Genomic DNA, 12,482 nt, shown 5'->3' on the forward strand with positions numbered 1-12,482 from the left:
TGATGCTGAATAAATCTGGCTTTGTTTTGTTCTTGCAAAGGGCCAAGGCCTGACCCCCAGCCTTGGGAAGGGAGATCCTGTGCCTGCCTCATTCCTCAGGGCTCTTGCTGGGGCTCTGGGATGTGGGGATGTGCAATGGCAAAGGCAGGAGCATGGGGCAGCACCTCTGTCTCAGTTGAGTGAGACTGAAGTGTTTTGCTAAGGGGGATGAGTTATGAGGAAAACCAAACTCCTCCCTCTAAGCAATTGTAAACCTGAAATTAAGAGATTCCAGTTGAGGCAGTATGGAAAAAGGAAAAATAACAGCTCTTTATTAAAGGATATCTGTGTATTGGCAGAAGAACAAAAAGGGGAAAAAGTGGAAAAGGAGAAAAAGGGGCTCTTCCCACGAAACTCCCGCTGTCTGTGGCTGGCTGTGGCCGGGAATTCCCCCTTTTGGCCGATGAACACACGCCACTGCCAACACGGGAGCGGAGGAGGGAAAGGGCGACCTCCTCCCCAAAAGGTTCCTCTGGAGGGGGGTCAAACCTCTCCCGTGAAGTCCAAGCAGGTCCGGGCTGGGGGCAGAACAGGGCACAGGAAACGAAGGCAAACGGGAACCAGCAAACAGCCAGATGAGCAGGCCGAGAACAAAAGGACCTCGGAGCCTCTCCAACACACCCCTTGCCTGAGTTAAGGCCAAAGGGAAGGGCCTTACCCTTTGCCCAGGAGAAAGCAAAAAACTCCACCCCTCCCCAGCCTTCTGAGGGCTCCCAACCTGCAATGTGGGCTGGGCCAGTTCTTTTGTGGGTGTGAGTCACCCAAGGCAAAGCCCCCTCCCCCATTCAACATCTTTCTTTTCCAGTGGGGCAGGGGAAAGAAAAATTCCTGGTTGGTTTTTAGAAGAAGTAAAGCTGTGACAGGGATCCCCTCCCCCCTGCCCTCACTGCCCCCCAATAACAGGGACTGGGGAGAACTGGGAAGCTTTCCTGGGAACACTGGGAGCAGCCGGCTGGGGTCAGAATAAAAACAGGGCTGAGGAGGACAAACAAACTCCCAAACTGAGTGTTGGGATGGACTGGGGGGTCCCGGCTGGGCCCGAGGCCACGGGGAGGGGCTGCGGCCGCCGGCGGCTCAGGAGCTCTGTGGGGAGAGAAAAGGGGGTGAGAGTGGGGTGGGAGGACAGGGGGGACACTGGGATTAACGGAGACCTGGACTGGAGCCAGCGGGACCAGAACTGGGGCAACAGGGATCATACTGGGAGCATGCTGGGGGCAACTGGGATATACTGGGAGTGTCTGGGAGTGAGTGGAACCATAGGGGGGTGAATGGGAGTAACTGGAACCACGCTGGGGGCAACTGGGATCATACTGGAAGCAGCTAGGCCCCTGCTGGGATCATGCTGGGATCATACTAAGAATGACTGCAAAGGGTCCCCGTGGGAGAGGCCCTGGGGGTGCTGGTGGACAGAGGCTGAACCTGAGCCAGCGGGTGCCCGGGTGGGCAAGAAGGCCAAGGGCAGGCTGGCCTGGATCAGAAAGAGTGTGGCAGCAGGAGCAGGGCAGTGATGCTTCTGCTGGACTGGGCACTGGTCTTAAAGAGAGTATCAAAACAGGCAAATATTTCCCCATCTGTGGAAATATGAACAGGCTCAGATACAATATCCACATGAACACATCAAAGAACATGGTGATCAGGGAGTTTCTATATCCAAATAGAAAAATGCTTAAAATGAAATTGTGATTCTGACTTCTCTCTCTGCCCCATGTTGGGCACCAAAGATGTGCTGGTTTAAAGGTAAACCAGCAGGGGAAATGAACTCAACTCAAAAGATAGATTATAAATCAGAATAACAGTTTAATAAAATAATACAATAAGCACGATTATAAAGACAAAAAATTAGTTTTACCCACAAAACACAAATATATAACCCAGCAGCCTGGGGCATGAGCAGAGTGGTGTTCTTTGGTCCCCCTGAGTCCAAAGTAAAGGCAAAGGGGAAAAAAACCCTGTTGGTAAGAGTGGTGGTGCAGTCTGGTCAAGAGTGGTTGTCCTAGTTAGAACAGCTGGGACCGATTCCTCACTGGATGGGTGTAGCCCAAAACTGTGGATTCTATGGCCTTCCATGCCATTTTCCAAGGAACTGTTGTCGGGGGGGGGAGGTCTGTGAGGTGGAGGGGATGTTCCTGTCCTCATATCCTTTTATGGAATTCCCCGCTCTGAGGGGAGGACTGAGCATCCTTTTATGGAATTGCCCGCTCTGAGGGGAGGACTGGGCATTCCTGCCTGAACTGGAGAATATATAAACCTGGAGTTTCAGAACCTTTCCACCACTCGTGGGATCCAGAGGAGGACTGCAGCTCACCGCTCTCAACCAGCCTGAGACCACCCCCCTCAACTGGACTGCAATCCCCACTTTTGACCAGACTGCAACAGCTCTCCCACCAGCAGGTATTTTTCCCCTCTCCCTTTACTTTAGACTCGGGGGGGGGCCCAAGGAACACCACTATGTTCATGGCCCAGGGTGCTGGGTTCTACATTTGGGTTTTGTGGATTAAAACCAATTGCTTGTCTGTATAATCAGACTTATTGGGCAAGGGGGGCCAAAGGGGGGCCCAAGGGGGGCCCAAGGGGGCTGGGCCAGGGGGGGAAGGGCTGCAGGGGGCGGATCCCGGAGGAGGAAACCCGCCAAAAGCGGCGGCCCAGCCGAGGGAGGAGCCGAGCGGGAGCACAAAGAAGAGCAGCCAAAAGGTCCTGGCGGTCGCTCGGCAATGGCGGGGGGGGCGAGAGCGGTTTGGGGGCCCCCGTGAGAGCCGGGGGGGAACCCCGGTAGCTGAGGAGTGGGGAGAGCGGAGAGGGGCGATCCCGGAGCTGGGGGACCCCCGGAATGCTGGAGGGGGAGGGAACAGAGAGGGAGCGCCGGGCCCCTTAAGCGGGGGTCCCAGAGAGGGGGAAGGCCTTGGAGTGTGGAGAGGAGGGGGGGCCTTGAGGCGGGGTGGGAGCCGAGAGCGCCAAGAGGTTTGCGAGGGTGGGAGGCGAGAGAGGAGGGCCGGCCGGCCCCAGGAGGCAGAGTGGGGAGAAGTGAGCCCTGGGACCCCCCTGGCAACACTAAAGGGGACCCCGGTGAGTGGGAACCCCCCGGAGCCGCAAGACCCCCAGCAGCCCGGAGAAGGGGGACCCCCAATGCAGGCAGAAGTGCCATCAGGCCAGACAGGGGGGACCCCCCAAATCCCAGAGAGCAGAGAGGAGGAATTCTGGGAGGGGATTTTGGGCTGAATGTTGTTGTTTTGGGGGTTTTTATGGACAAAAGATGCCCGGTGAGTCCTAGAGCTGGACTTGGGCAGGAGGAACCCCCAAGGCAACACGCTCACACCTTGTTTTTCCCCCCCCATCAGGATTTCTGCTTCCCAAAGCTTGGGCGGATGGAGGAGGAGGCTGCGAGGAAGAGGAAGATGCCGCGGGCCCCCCAGGCAGGTGAGGAGGAAGTCAGTGCCCCTTTGGGTCGCTCTTTTGTGGCTGTCCTGCCGGGGCCGGAGTTGGGGGGATGTCCTTGGGCTTCCCTGTGGGCCGGAGGCAAATCCCCTGCCTGTCCTTGTTGCTTCCTGCCCCAGGCCCCGAGGTGAGGCCGGAGAGCGCAGAGGACAAATCCCGGCGGCAGAGCCTGGTGGGAGAGGCCATTTTGAAGGGCTCCCCGGCGCAGGAAGGCAGCGGGGAGGAAAAGGGCCTGAGATGCCCCCGCAGGAGGGGCTGCAAAGCCAGCCCAGGGGGCTGTGAGGAGGAAAGAGCCAGCATGTGCCGGGAAGGCAGCCGGAGCTTGAGGTGGAGCTGCGAGCTGGTGGTCCATGAGCAGCCTCCCAGCAGGGAAAAGCCCTTCAGGTGTTTGGAATGTGGGAAGAGCTTCAGCAAGAGAACCAACCTCCAGAGGCACCAGCACATCCACAGTGGGGAACGGCCCTACATGTGTGGGGAGTGTGGAAAGAGCTTCAATCAGAGCTCCAACCTGCTCCAACACCAGATGATCCACAGTGGGGAAAGGCCCTACATGTGTGAGGAGTGTGGGAAGAGCTTCAGTGACCGCTCCACCCTGCGCACCCACCGTCGCACCCACAGTGGGGAACAGCCCTACACGTGTGGGGAGTGTGGGAAGAGGTTCAGTGACAGCTCCAACCTCCGCAACCACCGTCGCATCCACAGTGGGGAACAGCCCTACACATGTGGGGAGTGTGGGAAGAGCTTCAGGAAGAGCTCCACCCTCCACAATCATCGACGCATCCACAGTGGGGAACGGCCCTACATGTGTGGGGAGTGTGGGAAGAGCTTCAGTGACAGCTCCACCCTCCGCAACCACCGTCGCATCCACAGTGGGGAAAGGCCCTACATGTGTGCGGAGTGTGGGAAGAGCTTCAGGCAGATCTCCAACCTGCTCCGACACCAGATGATCCACAGTGGGGAAAGGCCCTACACGTGTGAGGAATGTGAGAAGAGCTTCAGGAAGAGCTCCGACCTGCTCCGACACCAGATGATCCACAGTGGGAAAGGCCCTACACGTGTGCGGAGTGTGGGAAGAGCTTCAGGGACAGCTCCAGCCTTTGCAAACACCGTTGCATCCACACCAGGGAATGGCCCTACAAGTGCTTGGAATGTGGGAAGAGCTTCAGCACAAGCACCAAGCTGCTCAGCCACCAGCACATCCCCACTGGGGAACAGCCCTACACGTGTAGGGAATGTGTGACAGCTCCACCCTCTACACCCACCGTCGCCTCCACATCAGGGAGAGGCCCTTCCACTGTGGGGAGTGTGGGAAGAGCTTCACGCAGAGCTCTTCCTTGACCTCCCACCAACGGACCCACCGGTAAGAGAAGCCCCGAGTGCCCCGACTGCGGGAAGAGCTTCGGCCGCTGCTCCAACTCCATCAGCCATGGGAGGACCCGCGTTGGATGATCCACAGGGACCCCCGTTGGGCACAGACCTGGTGTGCTGGTTTAATGGTAAACCAACAGGGGAAATGTCAGCAGTGACACCTGGAATGGGATGGAACACCTGGAAAGGGAATGAGAATGCCTGGAATGGGAATGGGGACATAAAGAATGGGATGGGGACAATAGCAATGGGATGGGAACACCAGGAATGGAAATGGGAAGACCTGGAATGGGAATGGGGACATTGGGAACAGACTGGGGACACTAGGAATGGGGGCAGAAGGAATGGGAATGGGGACACGTGGAATGGGGAGGGAACACCTGGAATGGAAATGGGAACACCTGGAATAGAAATGGAGACACCTGGAATGGGAACACCTGGAATGGAAATGGGGACACCAGGAATGGAAATGGGAACACCTGGAATTGAAATGGAGACACCTGGAATGGGAACACCTGGAATGGGAATGGAGACACCTGAAATGGAAATGGGAACACCTGGAATTGGAACGGAGACACCTGGAATGGGAACACCAGGAATGGAAATGGGGACACCAGGAATGGAAATGGGAACCCCTGGAATTGAAATGGAGACACCTGGAATGGGAACACCTGGAATGGGAATGGAGACACCAGGAATGGAAATGGAGACACCAGGAATGGAAATGGGAACACCAGGAACTGAAATGGAGACACCTGGAATGGGAACACTTGGAATTGGAATGGAGGCACCTGGAATGGGAACACTTGGAATTGGAATGGAGGCACCTGGAATGGGAACACCTGGAATGGGAACACCTGGAATGGGAACACCTGGAATGGGAACGGGGACATCAGGAATTGGAATGGGGTACCTGGGTTGGGAATGGGAACATTGGGAATGGGAACATTGGGAGCAGGTTGGGGACACCAGGAATGGGAATGGGAACATCTGGGATTTGAATGGGGACACCTGGAATTAGAATAGGTAAAACAGAGGTGGGATGGGAACACCTCGAATGGGAATGGGGACAATAGGAAGGGGAATGGAGACCCCTGGAATGGGAATGGGAACACCAAGAACTGGGAATGGGGAAAACAGAAGTGGGATGGGAAGACCAGGAACGGGAGGAGGGACAATAGGAATGGGAATGGGGACACCTAGAATGGGATGGAACACCTGGAAAGGAAATTGGAAAACGTAGAATGGGAATGGGAACACCTGGAATGGGAATGGGAACTCCTGGAATGGGAATGGGAACTCCTGGAATGGGAATGGGGACATCTGGAATGAGATGGGAACAACTAGAATGGGATGGGAACACCTGGAACAGGAATGCAAACCCGTGGAATGGGAATGGGAACATCCGGGCCCGGGCTGTGTCCCTGGTGAAACAGGAGGCCAGGCCCAAAAGAGTTCACTAAGAAATTTGGGCCTGCTAACAAGCTCCCAACATCCAAGACCATCTGGGCTCGTTCTGTTCTACTGACTGGAGCAAAGCTTCAGAGAATAGTCCAGGAACATGTCCTAGGCCTAGAGGGGATAAATGAGAGAGACAGCAGGATCAGGGAGACATTGGAAGAGGAGGAATAGGCCGGGAGCCAGGGCTTTTTCCAAGCTTCAGGGAGCGGGTCAAGAACAATGGAAGAGAAGGAAGGTCAAGCTTAGGAAGAGGAGTTGAAGCCCCCAGAGCCATGGAGGAAGAGTGGAAGTCCCCTCAGGATTGAGGGCCAAGAGAAGCACCGCCCCAAGCCCCGCCTGAGCTCCACCTATACTCCGCCTATTAGTAATATGCAGAGATAGAGGTTGGAATCACTTGAATATGCATTTAATCACAGTTGAAGATTGTATAAAAATGCTGATTTTGTGTGAAGTCTTGGAGCAAGTTTGTCCAGCGCGAGCTGACTTGCTCCCAACGTTGAATAAACAAATACCTTGCTGCTTAAAGAGAAAAAAGTCTCTGAGCAGTTTCTCGGACTGATTTTTCGGATTCAGCGCCCAGTCAGTCCCAGGATGATCCCACTCAATCCTGGTCTCTCCCAGTTGCTCCCAGTTTCCTCCATGTGGTCCCACTCATTCCCAGTTGCCCCCAGAAGCTTCCAGCATGATCCCAGTTGCTCACAGCCACTTCCAGTCATCCCCAGTGCACTCCCAGTTGCTCCCAGGATGATCCCAATCACCTCCTGCATGATCCCACTCACTGCTGGTATGATCCCAGTATGACCCCAGTCACCCTCAGTGTGCTCTCCCAGTTGCTCCCAGCATGGGCCAAGCTGCTCCCACTGTGATCCCAGTATGGTCCCAGTTGCTCCCAGTTGCCCCTAGCACAGATCCAGTCACTCCAAGTATGATCCCGGTCTTCCCTCCTGACAGTCCCACTCAATCCCAGTTGCTTCTATTGTAAATCCAGTCACTCAATTCCTTCCAGTTGCCCCCAGCCTGGTCCTAATTCCCCTTCATGTAGTCCCAGTCACTCCCAGTACAGTCCCAGTTCCCCCCACCATGGTTGCAGACACTCCCAGTATATCCCAGTAGAGCCCTCAGCATGCTCATAGTCCTTCCCAGTCACTCCCAGATGCCCCAGTAACATTCTAGTTTCCACCACTATGATCCCAGTGACTCCAAGGCACTCCCACTATATCCTATGTGGCCTCCAGTTGCTCCCAGTAGCCCTCAGTGTGGTCCCAGTTGCTCCCAGTATGATCCCTGTTGCCCCAGTTCTGGTCCTGGAGGGTCCCAGTGTGCTCAGATCCTGCTCCTGGGGGGTCCTGCTGGGTCCCAGTCCTGGTCCCAGTGTATCCTGGTATCCCGGTCCATCCCAGTCCACTCCAGTCCATTCCAGTCTATCCCAGTCAGTCCCAGTCCATCCCAATCCATCCTAGTCTGTCCCAGCCCATCCCAGTCCATCCCAGTCCATCCCAGCCCATCCCAGTCCATCCCAGTCCGTCCCAGTCCATCCCAGTCCCTTCCCAGCAGCCGCCGCCGTTTCCCGGGTCCTGCCCCCCCGCCCCCCCAAGATGCTGACGGGGGTCGGGGCTCCGTCTTTGCCTTCGTCTCCCTGGGCCTCCCTGGAATGAAGGGGCCGCTGGGACACTGCGGGACCTCCTGAAACCAAAGGAACCCTGGGAGAATTTGGATACTCCTGGAATCAAGGCACAATTGGGACACTGCAGGGCCCTGTGGAAAAAAAGGAACCTTGTAACACTGCGGAATTCATGGAATCCAGGGGCCTTTGTGACAGGGGGGCCTCATGGAACCAAAGGAAGCCTAAGGTGTTTCAGAAGGTCATGGAATCAAGGGGCCACTGGGACACTGCAGGGCCTCTGGCAATTAAAGGAACACTGGGACACTGGGGCAGGACATCCCCCCTGCAATGGCCCCAAGACAATGCCCCATTTGCAAAGGGGTCAGTGTTGAGCTGAGAGGGGGCCAGGACAAGGCAGGAGATGTTGGAACCCAGACTGGTTTGACCCCAAATGAAGCCCCTGATGGTGAGGGAAGCCCTGGAGTCCAAGGACTGTCAGTCCCTGGGTTTCTACCAGAAAGGGCCAGTCCCCTTTCCCAGGGGCAGGTTCTTCCAACAGAACCCTTCTTGGGGGGTGTGGAGATTCCTGCCTTGGCTGGGGACCCCCCAAGGTCACTGCTGGAGGTTGAGAGCAGAGATCTCCCCACGAGCGCTGGTCTGGGGGAGTTCCATCCATCTCTAATTAAGAATTATTGTTTGTTTGTCACCTTTAGTAGAATTGCTTCAACAATTGTTTTAGTGTAGTGCCCTGTCCTACCTTATCCTGTACTACTGGTAGTTTTAGTGTTTCTACTGTTCACTAAATCATTCTGTTCTGTGTCATCATTTGCAAAAATAAATAATTCATTTTCTATCAATAGATCTGATTTGCCATCATTAAAGCCTGGAGGACAAACGTGGTTCAGTCCCCCCTCTAGAATTGCTCTAAATTTCAACTGTTGGCACAATGCAAGGCTGAGATTGGATCCAGCAGCCCCCAGTACCCCAGAGGAAGTTGGGAGCTCAGGGGGACCACCCCCCTTTCCGAACCCCCCAGTGCCCAAAGACCCCCATGGGACCGTCCATCCCTCCAGACCACCCCCCCTTTTCCACCCCTCTCCCTGTTCCTCCCACTTTTCCATGGTCCCCTCAATCCCCAGCCGCCCCAAGATCAGTTTTGGGGTCTCAGCCCCCACTTTTTCCCCCTCTCCCACCCCTTACACATCATTCCCCCAATCCCCAGCCCCCTCCTACTCAGTATGGGGGTCCCACCCTCCCCTTTTCCCCACTCTTCTGACGTCTCCCACCCATTTCCCATCATCCCCCAATCCCCAGCTTCCCTCCCCCTCCACTTTTGAGGGTCCCACTCTCCTCCCACTCAGTTTGGGGTCCCACCACCCCTTTTATCCCTCTGACTCACTGACCCCCCCTTCCCAACACTCCCTCTCACCCGAGAGCTCCTCGCCTGCAACGGGGGAGGCTCCCAGTAACACCAGAGCCCATGAAAGTCCCCAAAAAAAAAGGGTTAGGTGGAGTTCTGGATGGACTCTGAGTGGGTTTGGAGGTTCCTTGGGGGCTGTGGGGTGGTTTAAGGGGGTCCCAGCGCACTTTGGGATGTGTTGGATGCCGTGTTGGGGTGCAGATGTCCCCCCAAAGCTCTCCCAGAACAGGGTGACACAAGTGGGGGACACAGAGGGGTCCCCATTCCTGATCCATCCTGGAACAACCACAGTGGGGGCAACTGGGATCAGAGTGGGAGCAGCTGGGCCCCTGCTGGGCTCATACTTGGACCAGACTGGGAGTGACTGCAATAATACTGGGAGTATGGGAGAGGGACTGCAACCATACTGGGGATGGCTGGGATCAAACTGGATTCATTGAATCCACTGGAAGTGTCTGGAATTTACTGGGATCATTGGTGGTGACTGGAGTCATAGTGGGATCATACTGGGAGGAACTGGGACCATGCAGGGACAAGTGGCATCCTCCAGGCAGTGCCTCCCGTTTCTGAGGAGAGAGTTAAAAAAACCCACACGCCCCCACAGCCTTTGGAGGGTCTTCAGCTTGGAATGTGGATCTGCTGGTTGGTTCTTTTGTGTGGGTGTCATGGTTTGAGATAGTCTCAAAATCCAATTCCCTAGTTCCATCCCCCCTCCCACATCTCAACCCAATGTGAGATGGGTTTTTTCAGACAGAACATGCCAGACTCTAAGTGGGGGAAAGGGAATATATTACAATGACTGTACAAAAAAATATAACATCACATTATACACACGATCACAGCTATCTCTACCATGACATATAGTATTTACAGTGGATCAGGTCTCCTCTCCCCTCCAAATAAAAGTCCAGGAGGGAAAGAAGGACAGATCCCTTCCAGTCCTTAAGCAGCAGCATCTTCTGAGGCAGCAGTCTGTCTGTCTTCTCCACATGCAGCAGCTGACAGCTGGCTTTCTGCCAGCACTCACATGGGAGGTATCCAAACTCTCCCTCGGCCCCCTTGACACAGGCAAAGGGGTCTTCCGTGGGCTTCGTAACCCCAGACAAGGTCGTTTCACCACGTCATATCACGAGACACAGGGGGGTCTTCGTGACGGTCTGGTATCTCTTGCAGGGCCTCTGTGCCCTGTCTCTCAGGCTGCCACCGTGGCAGCAGTGCAAGGGGGGAGCCAAGGTCAACTCCCCCTGCATTCCATCTGGTCGTCCCAGTCCAGCTCCAGGACGCTCTTTTGAGCTTCTCAGCTCATCTCTCTCTCCGGTGCTGCATGTCTAAAACTTTTCTCCTTAATAGGAGTCCATGTTCCTCTTCTCCAAGAGGGTCTCCAAGGGAGTTTTGGGGAATCTGGTACAGTCTTACCCCAAACTCTGTGTCTCAGCTGCTGGCTCTCTTTCTCCTCCCTTTCCAGGAGTCTTCTCTGCGGTGCTGCATGTTGTTTCTGCTGCTCCTCTGGTTCAGGTCCTTATCTCTGGCTCTCTGCCACCGTTTCTCTGGTCAGCGTCGGCTGCTGCTCTGCGTCCATGGAGAAAACATCTCCCGGCATAACTACAGGCACCTAGCCCAGCTTTATGCTGTTCCAGGTCCCTGCAGCCCCACAGCCAAGGACTGTGAGGCCCCAGAGGGCCCAAGGGGTTCAGAGCCCCTTCCTCGTGGCTCTACAACATGGCCACCTCTCCTACAACAACCAAAACTACAACTCATCTCTTCCGGTCTGGTTGTGATATGTTTACATTTTTGCAGGAGCGCCCATTGGGCAGAACCTCAAAATTTCCAAGGGTTTCCACCCCTTGGGGTCTACCACTTTTCTTTAGCCTCTGGGGGAAAACAAAGTCCAAACCACTACACTATGACTCAGTGCCGTCATCATTCTGCCAAGGATATCCTGATGAACCCGTCTGTCACCACAGTGTCAGGTGATAGCCCTGACCAAAAGGGGACAGGGGGAGGTGCAGAACAACTGTCCATAAGTGTCCCTTGGCTCAGGGGATATGCAGGGTAGCAGGGATGCGTGCTGGTCCCCTTTCCTCCTTTCCCCTTCCAGGTGACACTGGCCAAGGCCCCAGCACCTGCTGCCACGAGCTGTACACAGCTCCCCTGATGTTCAAGGTCTGACAAGCTTAATAAAACAGCTCCCACCAGAGGTTTGGTCTGATCCCCCTGATCTGAGGGGAAACCGTGTCTATGGGGGAGGAAGGCATGCTTTCTGCACCTCCTTTTTGTACCTCATCAAAACCACTTCAAGATTTGGACAAAAATCAAAGGATAAGCGACCAAGAAGGCTCCTGATAGCCTTAAACAAAGCAGATGTTGGATCCTGATTGCTCCCTTTGGGCTAGAATAGTCCCATTCCCTGTCAGAAAACTGCCTGAAGCCAGACACAGTCCCATGGAGAGCTCAGCCCTGCACTTGGCCACTGGAGCTGTTCTACAGCTCACGCCGCCTGACAGGGTGGCAACAGAGCCCCTCTGCTCCCTGTAGCTCAAAGCTAGTGGGCTCTGGGCACAAAGGGGTGAGGCCAGGAATGGGCGGGGGAATCCAGAGCAAGGGGCTACGGGGATCGTGTCGCTACTCTGAAGGGGACCTTCCATGGGCAGTCAACGGTATTTATTTCGGAGCGGGCCGTAGGGGTGCGTGGGGAGAGCTCTCGACTCTGCAGTTCCTCACGTGTCTGACAGGGCGTCTTGGGAGGCACTGCAGTTCCCCCAGCTGCTCCAGATCCATAGCACTGAGATTTCCTTCTTTCCTTCCCTTCTTCCCTCCCCAGGGTCTCCTGTGGTGTTCTTCTGGCATTGGGTGTAGCAGGAGCCACCCCCAGGGCTCTGCATGGGGCAGGCTGGGTTGTGGCAGTCTAAAAATGTGTAATTAATAAGAAAATTGTAGATTTTGCATATAAGTTGTTGTATTGTATTGTACTGTGCGTATGTTCTGTCCTTTCATTGGTTGATACCTGACGCAGTACCGTATAGGGTTATGTTCAGCCCCTATCTCCTATGATTGGTTGTAATTTGCATGCTCCGCCTAAAGCCCATCTTCTGTTCCAGTGCCTTCCTTACCCACGTTATTTAAGGCTGGAGCCATTTTGCGCAGTGCTTTTTGTGCCCT

General features: G+C 55.1%; 2 protein-coding genes, 1 long non-coding RNA gene and 1 pseudogene across 3 annotated transcripts in view; 3 read left to right on the forward strand and 1 right to left on the reverse strand.

Moving 5' to 3' along the window:
• LOC135404434 (class I histocompatibility antigen, F10 alpha chain-like) overlaps nucleotides 1-12,482 on the forward strand; it is a 214,735-nt gene that overhangs the window by 175,038 nt on the left and 27,215 nt on the right. The gene's annotated exons all lie outside the window — the stretch shown is intronic.
• LOC135404459 (class II histocompatibility antigen, B-L beta chain-like) overlaps nucleotides 1-12,482 on the forward strand; it is a 106,835-nt gene that overhangs the window by 11,435 nt on the left and 82,918 nt on the right. The gene's annotated exons all lie outside the window — the stretch shown is intronic.
• Nucleotides 284-1,237, reverse strand: LOC135405231 (uncharacterized). Its single transcript, XR_010425813.1, has 2 exons — nucleotides 947-1,237; nucleotides 284-639 (listed from the first exon to the last, which is right to left on the reverse strand). It is a non-coding gene; the product is annotated as an uncharacterized LOC135405231 (long non-coding RNA).
• LOC135405981 (zinc finger protein 239-like) lies at nucleotides 3,770-4,961 on the forward strand (annotated as a pseudogene).

The sequence above is a fragment of the Pseudopipra pipra genome, chromosome W (genome assembly GCF_036250125.1).
Source record: "Pseudopipra pipra isolate bDixPip1 chromosome W, bDixPip1.hap1, whole genome shotgun sequence".
NCBI classification, from domain to species: Eukaryota; Metazoa; Chordata; class Aves; order Passeriformes; family Pipridae; genus Pseudopipra; species Pseudopipra pipra.